Here is a 10,586-nt window from a genome sequence, read left to right on the forward strand (position 1 = left end):
CCTTATGGGTGTTCCCCTCCCAACCCTCCCCCCATTGCCGCCCTCCCCCCATAGACTAGTTCACTGGGGGTTCAGTCTTAGCAGGACCCAGGGCTTCCCCTTCCACTGGTGCTCTTACTAGGATATTCATTGCTACTATGGGGTCAGAGTCCAGGGTCAGTCCATGTATAGTCTTTAGGTAGTGGCTTAGTCCCTGGAAGCTCTGATTGCTTGGCATTGTTGTACTTTTGGGGTCTCGAGCCCCTTCAAGCTCTTCCAGTTCTTTCTCTGATTCCTTCAATAGGGGACCTAATCTCAGTTCAGTGGTTTGCTGCTGGCATTCGCCTCTGTATTTGCTGTATTCTGGCTATGTCTCTCAGGAGAGATCTACATCCGGCTCCTGTCGGTCTGCACTTCTTTGCTTCATCCATCTTGTCTAATTGGGTGGCTGTATATGTATGGGCCACATGTGGGGCAGGCTCTGAATGGGTGTTCCTTCAGTCTCTGTTTTAATCTTTGCCTCTCCCTTCCCTGCCAAGGGTATTCTTTTTCCTCATTTAAAGAAGGAGTGAAGCATTCACATTTTGGTTCTTTTTTTTTTTTTTTTTTTTTTGGTTCTTTTTTTTCGGAGCTGGGGACCGAACCCAGGGCTTTGCGCTTCCTAGGTAAGCGCTCTACCACTGAGCTAAATCCCCAGCCCCGCATTCACATTTTGATCATCCGTCTTGAGTTTCGTTTGTTCTAGGGATCTAGGGTAATTCAAGCATTTGGGCTAATAGCCACTTATCAATGAGTGCATACCATGTATGTCTTTCTGTGATTGGCTTAGCTCACTCAGGATGATATTTTCCAGTTCCAACCATTTGCCTACGAATTTCATAAACTCGTTGTTTTTGATAGCTGAGTAATATTCCATTGTGTAGATGTACCACATTTTCTGTATCCATTCCTCTGTTGAAGGGCATCTGGGTTCTTTCCATTTTCTGGCTATTATAAATAAGGCTGCGATGAACATAGTGGAGCACGTGTCTCTTTTATATGTTGAGGCATCTTTTGGGTATATGCCCAAGAGAGGTATAGCTGGATCCTCAGGCAGTTCAATGTCCAATTTTCTGAGGAACCTCCAGACTGATTTCCAGAATGGTTTTACCAGTCTGCAATCCCACCAACATTGGAGGAGTGTTCCTCTTTCTCCACATCCTCGCCAACATCTGCTGTCACCTGAGTTTTTGATCTTAGCCATTCTCACTGGTGTGAGGTGAAATCTCAGGGTTGTTTTGATTTGCATTTCCCTTATGACTAAAGATGTTGAACATTTCTTTAGGTGTTTCTCAGCCATTCGGCATTCCTCAGCTGTGAATTCTTTGTTTAGCTCTGAACCCCATTTTTTAATAGGGTTATTTGTCTCCCTGTGGTCTCACTTCTTGAGTTCTTTGTATATTTTGGATATAAGGCCTCTATCTGTTGTAGGATTGGTAAAGATCTTTTCCCAATCTGTTGGTTGCCGTTTTGTCCTAACCACAGTGTCCTTTGCCTTACAGAAGCTTTGCAGTTTTATGAGATCCCATTTGTCGATTCTTGATCTTAGAGCATAAGCCATTGGTGTTTTGTTCAGGAAATTTTTTCCAGTGCCCATGTGTTCCAGATGCTTCCCTAGTTTTTCTTCTATTAGTTTGAGTGTGTCTGGTTTGATGTGGAGGTCCTTGATCCACTTGGACTTAAGCTTTGTACAGGGTGATAAGCATGGATCGATCTGCATTCTTCTACATGTTGCCCTCCAGTTGAACCAGCACCATTTGCTGAAAATGCTATCTTTTTTCCATTGGATGGTTTGGCTCCTTTGTCAAAAATCAAGTGACCATAGGTGTGTGGGTTCATTTCTGGGTCTTCAATTCTATTCCATTGGTCTATCTGTCTGTCTCTGTACCAATACCATGCAGTTTTTATCACTATTGCTCTGTAATAGTGCTTGAGTTCAGGGATAGTGATTCCCCCTGAAGTCCTTTTATTGTTGAGGATAGCTTTAGCTATCCTGGGTTTTTTGTTATTCCAGATGAATTTGCAAATTGTTCTGTCTAACTCTTTGAAGAATTGGATTGGTATTTTGATGGGGATTGCATTGATTCTGTAGATTGCTTTTGGTAAAATGGCCATTTTTACTATATTAATCCTGCCAATCCATGAGCATGGGAGATCTTTCCATCTTCTGAGGTCTTCTTCAATTTCTTTCCTTAGTGTCTTGAATTTCTTATTGTACAGATCTTTTACTTGCTTGGTTAAAGTCACACCGAGGTACTTTATATTATTTGGGTCTATTATGAAGGGTGTAGTTTCCCTAATTTCTTTCTCGGCTTGTTTCTATTTTGTATAGAGGAAGGCAACTGATTTATTTGAGTTAATTTTATACCCAGCCACTTTGCTGAAGTTGTTTATCAGCTTTAGTAGTTCTCTGGTGGAACTTTTGGGATCACTTAAATATACTATCATGTCGTCTGCAAATAGTGATATTTTGACCTCTTCTTTTCCGATCTGTATCCCCTTGATCTCCTTTTGTTGTCTGATTGCTCTTGCTAGAACTTCAAGAACTATATTGAATAAGTAGGGAGAGAGTGGGCAGCCTTGTCTAGTCCCTGATTTTAGTGGGATTGCTTCAAGTTTCTCTCCATTTAGTTTAATGTTAGCAACTGGTTTGCTGTATATGGCTTTTACTATATTTAGGTATGGGCCTTGAATTCCTATTCTTTCCAGGACTTTTATCATGAAGGGGTGTTGAATTTTGTCAAATGCTTTAAGGTGCCACAATGACACCCAATTATCACTGCCCATGCTATTATGAATGTGTGCACGTTTAGTTAAATCATTTCAGATCATCAACACTCTTTGTTTCATCAATCTTAAAAATAAACTTGTTATATAATTTTGATAAAAACTACATTTTTTTCATCTGTTCAATGCCACTCCCTTTCTAATTTTGAAATATTGGACTTTAAGCTTCAGCAAAAACACATGTTTTCATTTCTAAACCTATGGATTTGTGTATAAAAAATACATATATTTTACAAGACCACATGACAATATCTCTTCCTAACTCCTTGCCAAAAAATTTTATTTTTCTCTAATAAATTTAACTTTCATAATGTAGAATGCAGTGTATAAAGTGGTCTAATTTCATTTCTGGTTATTCTCACTGGTAAAGATTAGTGAAAACTTTGAAAGTGAAGCATCAAATGCTTCTAAATGCACCAATGAAGATTTTTCTCAAATATGCATTTCTGGAGAAATACTGAACAGACTTGAAAAACCTAAAAACACTATATATGATTTCAGTCTGCTAAATTTATTCCACATAAGAGAAATTATTACTAAGACCAATAATCATATTTAATTTACCACCCTATAAGAAATTCTCACCTACTTAAGTAATACACGGTTATTATCAAAATATCATGATATTATGCATTAACAAATTCAAGATATTGTTTTACTACCTTCTTTCTGAGAGGGAAAATGTATTTTGTCTTGCTCCTTTTTTCTTGATTAGGCAAGATACTCGGTGCTAATCACAAAACATTTATCATCTGGCATATTTGGTCTACAATTATCTTGGGAAGATGGCATGCAAGTCAGAGCGGATTCAGGTAAAATGTTTGCTTTATTCAAGTAAAGATTTTGCAGAATCTTTTAATAAGATTCTATAGTTTGCACTTGGATTAAGAAAGTTAATGTTTTCCCACTGGAGATGTAAGAATCATCAGCAAAAGCATGAGAGATATAGTGCAATTTCTGAAATAATCAGAAGGTTTTCATTTGGAATGTTCTGTTAAAAAAACAGAATAAACATTTAAAACTTTCAGTTAAAACAAAAGATTTAGTTGTACATACGTTGCATACACTATATTCAAGTGCTTCTCCATAGAATAAATATGGCATAGAACAGTATTTTATGTGTTTTAACCCAAAACTGATATAAATCATGTTGTTCATGAGACAGCTTAGTGCTCTTATTTTATTGAAAACTTGCAGTTACAATTCTGTTTTACCTGCATTTCTAGCCTAGGAGTGCAGGTCCTCAGTAACTTTGCTATTCATTTAATAATACATTGTGATCTTTTCTGAAGATGAAAATTAAATATTTCTTTGTAGGTTACTGTTCTGCATACAGGCACTAACTCAAGAAAGTAAGCAGTGACTCACCACCACAGATCAAAGAATAACAAAAATAGCAAGATGAAAAGTGCATCTGTGATGGAGCAACATGTTTCTTCAATTTAAGCAGCCATATTGTATAATCTATTGATTGTATCTTCCTACAAATCATTTCCATTCCTATCTATAATATTTCCCAGAGATGTACATTAAACCATTTCGTTGTATTTGTCTTCTTATTTCTAGACATTTTAAAATGTACTGTTTTGAATTTTAGAATCATCTAAGGTCTTAACTTTGCTTAAAATAACAGTTAAACTGTTTAAATAATTGTCAACTTGTAAATGAATCTAGCATGCAGGTATTATCCATGTGCATGATATGTGCAAAAGAAATCATTTGTGGAGTTTCAATAATAATGCATTTTAGATAAATGTGCAAATTCAAAACTAATACTTAAGGGGCTTTGAGCGTTGGCTCAATAGTTAGAATAATTCCATGCCAAGAATAAGATTCTAAGTTCAAATATCCAGTACTCAGGTATATGACAGGATATGCTTATCTTTTGTATCTGGCTTATTTCATTTAAAATAAAGATCTTTCAGTCATTTCTAATAGGACTCATTGGTCATTACTACTTAACTAATGCTTTCCTGTATCAATAGGCCACATTTTCTTTATTGTTTTTCTAATGATAGACAATTAGATCATTTAATGCTCTGGCTGTTGTCAGTAGTGCTACAGTAAGGTTAGGAATTCAAACTTTTAATGTACTAATTTCATTTTCTTTTGATACATACCTGGAGTGGGTTTGTTAGATCATATAGTAGGTCTATTTTAGCTTTTCTGAAGGAACTTTCATACTATTGTTCATAATGGCTCCACTAACTTGTTTTCCGACTGGAAGTACATAGTACATGGGTCCCTTTAATCTCTATTCTTATCAGAATCTCTCTCTCTCTCTCTCTCTCTCTCTCTTTCTCTCTCTCTCTCTCTGTGTGTGTGTGTGTGTGTGTGTGTGTGTGTGTTCCTCTATTTCCATAAGCCATTCACTGCATGATATTCTCAGAATCCATAATTTCTTTTCTGTTACTTAGAACCCCCATATTTGAGGACTTCCTGTCATGCTAACCCACATTTGCCATATCGTATAATCTATTGATTGTATCTTCCTACAAATCATTCTGCTTTCGTTTAAGATAAATATTCTAATGACTTAAGTTCTGAATTAGACTAAGGTAAAATCACACTCAACTAAAAAACATACTAAAAATATTTTAAAAGCCAATTGTGCCTGTTTATTCCTTCAAATCCAATATTTGGAGGAGAGGACATGATGAGACCAGGAGTTTATTGGCTAGATCACCTAAACAGAAGGGCATGCTCCTGGGCCAGGGAAACCCTAACTCGAAATATTCTGACTTTGAACAAGGGAAGAGTACACAGACTACACTCATTTTCCCTATAAATGTGTATGAGTGCATGGAAATGAACACCTTAGAACATGTACCACACATGTGTAATCACATACCTCCAGTACTCATGTATGTATACCTCACAAACATATTTATCACACATACACACACACACTCTCAGATACACACACACACACAAATTAACATATCAAAAACAATAATGGTAACTGTATAATTAAAGAATTTCAAATATACTTTTGAAAAAGCACAGTAATGAAATTTAATAATTTAATAAATGAGATTAATTACAAGTTTATAAAGTGATGAGACAATTGCCTAAAGAGAAAAGCCAATGATCAATGGAATAATTAAATGAAAAATAATGCAATAAAATTAAATTCTTTGTGCTGTTACCTAGAAAATATAATACATGGATATGTTATACTAATTATTTTGAATTATGGCACATTAAATTTATCTATCTTTGAAAAATTATACAAACATAATAGTTATTGTATAAATGATAAAGCCTTACAACAACACTAATATAAATTACTTCCCTTCATTGTATTTTGTACACCTTTGTATGATTATTTAAAAGTTCTGAAATTTTTCTTCAACAGACATGATGGAATTTATTCTGTTTTAAAATTACATTTATTTTTATTCTTTGAGACCATGATACCCCAACAAGCCCACTTCCAAAATTCAGTGTTCTATGGTAATTTTAAAACAAATATTAATGGCAATTCCCATATGTGCCTGAGCATGAGGCCGTCCACTGTAGCATGTAAAACCTATACATTAAAAACAATGATTCTAGGGGCTGGGGATTTAGCTCAGTGGTAGAGCGCTTACCTAGGAAGCACAAGGCCCTGGGTTCGGTCCCCAGCTCCGAAAAAAAAGAACCAAAAAAAAAAAAAAAAAAAAAAAAACAATGATTCTTCTTCCTTCTGCAGCTTTAAATCATCCACAGAATCTCAGCCTAGGAATTATATTTAGCATCTATATAAAATTGTTGAGTTCTTAACTGTGTTTAAGTCTTAAGCACATGACTATTCCTGCTGTAACATCTTAAATTTAATAATAATGATGTGTCCAGAGAACAATATTTCATTGCACTCATCTTTACATTCTTACACTTAACATATTCTCTCCCGTGCAAAGCTCATGTTTTCTGAGCCTATTCAAGATTAGGAGGAAACTTGAGAAAATTGTCTCATTTATGTCCCAGCACTAAATCTGTTCTCATCACTTTGACCAGTAAAATACTTCTCTATTTATTTACTGCCCACTGCAAAACAAAAGGCACACCCATAATATAGCATGAAAGTTGAGTGCTATGTAAGGCCATTGATATTCGCTACTAGTGGCATACACAGCAACTTCTAGCACTAACAAAACTAGAAATCATGGAGAAAGTTTCCTTGTGAGTTTGAAATTGATTTCTCCATGTCCTACAAACACATTATAAGCAATGGAAGTCATCACATAGTTATAGTGCACCTTCATAGAAATGACAGTATTCTGCCTTGTTTTGGAAATCTCTGAGTTTCAATGTCCAGTAAAACATAAAATAATACCTTATGTCTTTTCATGAGTTTTTAATTAATAACCCATTTTGGGGGGAGATAGAATTTATCCTCCCATTCAGAACACTGTCATTCAAATTCTGATTTTCATACTGTTTTGAAATTCCACTACTAACAATATTCATGAGGCTTTTTAATATGTTTTAAGGTTCTGGTAATTCCACCATTATACTTTTTTATTTGGTATCTTTTATTTACATTTCAAATATTATTTGCTTTCCAGGATTCCATTCCATAAGTCCGCTATTCCATACTCCATCCACATTCCTGAATAAGGGTGTTCCCGCTCACCGAACAACTCCCTTTCCTGCCTCCCTGTCCTGACATCTCCATACACCGGAGGGTACAGCCTTTGCAGGACCAAGGACTTCTCCTCCCATTGGTGCCCAATAAGGCCATCCTCTGCTACATATGCAGCTGTAGCCATGGATCTGTCCATGTGTACACTTTGGGTAGTGGAGTGGTTTAGTCCCTGATATCACTGATTGGTTGGTATTGTTGTTCTTATGGAGTTGCAAGCCCCCTCAGCTCCTTCAATCCTTTCTCTAACTGATCCAACAGGGACAACATTTACTGTTCAACGGATCGCTGTTAGCATTCTCCTCAGCTATTTCTCACACTATGGCAGAGCCTATCAGCAGACAGCTATATCAGGCCCTTGTCAGTGTGCACTTTTTGGCTTCAACAATAGTCTTGGTATGGTGCCTGCATATATATGGGCTGGATCCCCAGGTGGGGCAGGCTCAGAATGGCCATTCCATCAGTCTCTCCTCCAAACTTTGTCTACATATACATTCGTGTGAATATTTTTGTTCTCCCTTTTAAGAAGAGTTGAAGCATCGTCACTTTGGTTGTCCTTCTTCTTGAGCTTCATGTGGCCTGTAGACTCTACATTGGGTAATTCGAGCTTTTGGGCCAATATATATTTATGAGTGTATGGATACCACGTGTGGATTTTTCTGTGGTTGGGTTAATTCACTCAGGATGGTATTTTCTAGCTCCATTAATTTGCCTATGAATTTCATGAAGTCATTCTTTTTGATAGCTGAGTAGTACTCTATTGTATAACTGTACCACATTTCCGTATCCATTCTTCTATTGAAGGACATCTGGGTTCTTTTCAGCTTCTGCTTATTATAAATAAGGCTACTATGAACATAATGGAGCATGTGTCTTTTTGATATGTTGAAGCATCATTTGGGTATATGACCAGGAGTGGTATAGCTGGGTCCTCAGATAATAAAATGTCCATTTTCTAAGGAACCTCCAGACTGATTTCCAGAGTGATAGTACCAGCTTACAAGCCCACCAACAGTGGAGGAGTGTTCCTCTTTCTCCACATCCTCTCCAGCATATGTTGTCACAGGGGTTTTTCATCTTAACCATTCTGTAAGGTGTGAGGTGGAATCTCAGAGTTGTTTTGAATTGCATTTCCAGTGATGAATAAGTCTGTTGAGCATTTCTTTAGGTAATTCTCAGACATTTGATATTCCTCAGCTGAGAATTTTTTCTTCAGCTCTGTAGCCCATTTTTTAAATAAGGCTGTATGTCTCTCTGGAGTCTAACTTCTTAATGTTATTTGTATGTATTGGATATTAGCCCTGTATAGGATGCAAGGTTTTAAATGATCTTTTCCCAATCCGTGGGTTGCTCTTTGTCCTAATGACAGTGTTCTTTGCCTTGCAGAAGCTTTGCATTGTTATGAGGCCCTATTTGTCGATTCCTGATCTTAGAGCATAAGTCATTGGTGTTTTGTTAAGGAAATTTTCCCCAGTGCCCATGTGTTTTAGACTCTTCCCCACTTTTTCTTCTATCAGTTTGAACATATCTGGTTTTACATAGAGCTCATTGATCCAATTGGATTTAAACTTTGTACAGAGCAATAAGAATGGATCAATTTGGATTCTTCTACATGCTAACCACCAGGTGAACCAGGACCATTTGTTAAAAATGCTATCTCTTTCCACTGGATGGTTTTAGCTCTTTTGTCAAAGATCAAGTGACCATAGGTGTGTCGGTTCATTTCTGCATCTTCAGTGCTATACCATTGAACTACTTTGCTGTCTCTGTACTAATACAATACAGTTTTCATCATTACTGCTCTGTAATACTGCTTGGTTGTTCCCCCAGAAGTTCGTTCATTGTTAAGGATAGTTTTTACCTATTCTGGGGCTTTTGTTATTCCAAATGAATTTACAAACTACTCTTAGTAACTCTGTGAAGAGTCGAGTTGGAATTTTGATGGAAATTACATGGAATCTATAGATTGCTTTTGGCAAAATGGCCATCTTTACTATATTAATCCTGCAAATCCATTAGCATGGGAGGTATTTTCATATTGTGAAATCGTCTTCAATTTCTTACTTCAGAGACTTGAAGTTCTTGTCATGAAGATCTTTCATTTACTTGGTGATTAGAGTCACACCAAAGTATATTTTGTTATTTGTAACTTTTGTTAAGGGTGTCATTTCCGTAATTTCTTTCTCAGTCTATTTATCCTTTGAGTAGAGGAAGGCTACTGATTTGTTTGAGTTAAGTTTATACCCAAACATTTTGCTGAAGTTGTTTATCAGACTTAGTAGTTACCTGTTAGAACATGTGGGGTCACTTAAGTATACTATAATATCATCTGCAAATAGTGATATTTGCATTCTTCCTTTCAAATTAGTATCCCTTTGATCTCCTTTCCTTGTCTGATTGCTCTGGCTAGGACTGAGTACTGTATTGAATAAGTAGGGAGAGTGTATGCAGCCTTGCATAGTCCCTGAGTTTACTGGGATTGCTTCAAGGTTTTCTCCATTTACTTTGATGTTGGCTACTGGCTTGCTGTATATTGCTTTTACTGTTTATGTATGGGTCTCGAATTCCTGATCATTCCAAGATTTTTAACAGAATGGGTGTTGAATTGTGTCAAATGCAAGTGTGACCCCAAGACAGACCAATCCTGCACACTGCTGTATACCAGTGTTCAGTGTCGAATTCCCCTGCTGCTTTCCTACACTGAAAAAGGCTGAAGGGGCTTCTAATGGAGATAAAGCCAAGATGAAGAATGAACAACAGAGAAGATCTGCAAGGCTCTTCCAAAGCCAGAGCCCAAGACTTAAAATGTCCCTGAAAAGAAGGGAGAGAAGGTACCCAAGGGGAAGAAGGGGAAAGCTGATGCTGGTAAGGATGTTAATAATCCTGCAGAAAACAGAGACGCCAAAACAGACCAGGCACAGAAGGCTGAAGGTGCTGGAAATGCCAAGTGACCTGTTTGTATTTTTGATAACTGTGTGCTTCTAGTGACTGTACAGTTCGAAATACTATTTTTATCAAGTTTTATAAAAATGCAGAATTTTGTTTTACTCTTTTAAAGCTATATTGTTAGCATACAGAACACTTAATTGTTGGGGAGAAAGGATCATGTGTCATTAACAAATATCACCTAAACTGAATTGAGGACAGAAATCCT

General features: G+C 36.7%; 1 pseudogene; it reads left to right on the forward strand.

The window, feature by feature from the left end:
• The first annotated feature begins 3,590 nt into the window (after positions 1-3,590).
• Hmgn4-ps6 (high mobility group nucleosomal binding domain 4, pseudogene 6) lies at positions 3,591-10,383 on the forward strand (annotated as a pseudogene).
• Positions 10,384-10,586: the final 203 nt, after the last annotated feature.

This window comes from Rattus norvegicus, chromosome 5 (assembly GCF_036323735.1).
Source record: "Rattus norvegicus strain BN/NHsdMcwi chromosome 5, GRCr8, whole genome shotgun sequence".
In the NCBI taxonomy this organism is placed as follows: Eukaryota; Metazoa; Chordata; class Mammalia; order Rodentia; family Muridae; genus Rattus; species Rattus norvegicus.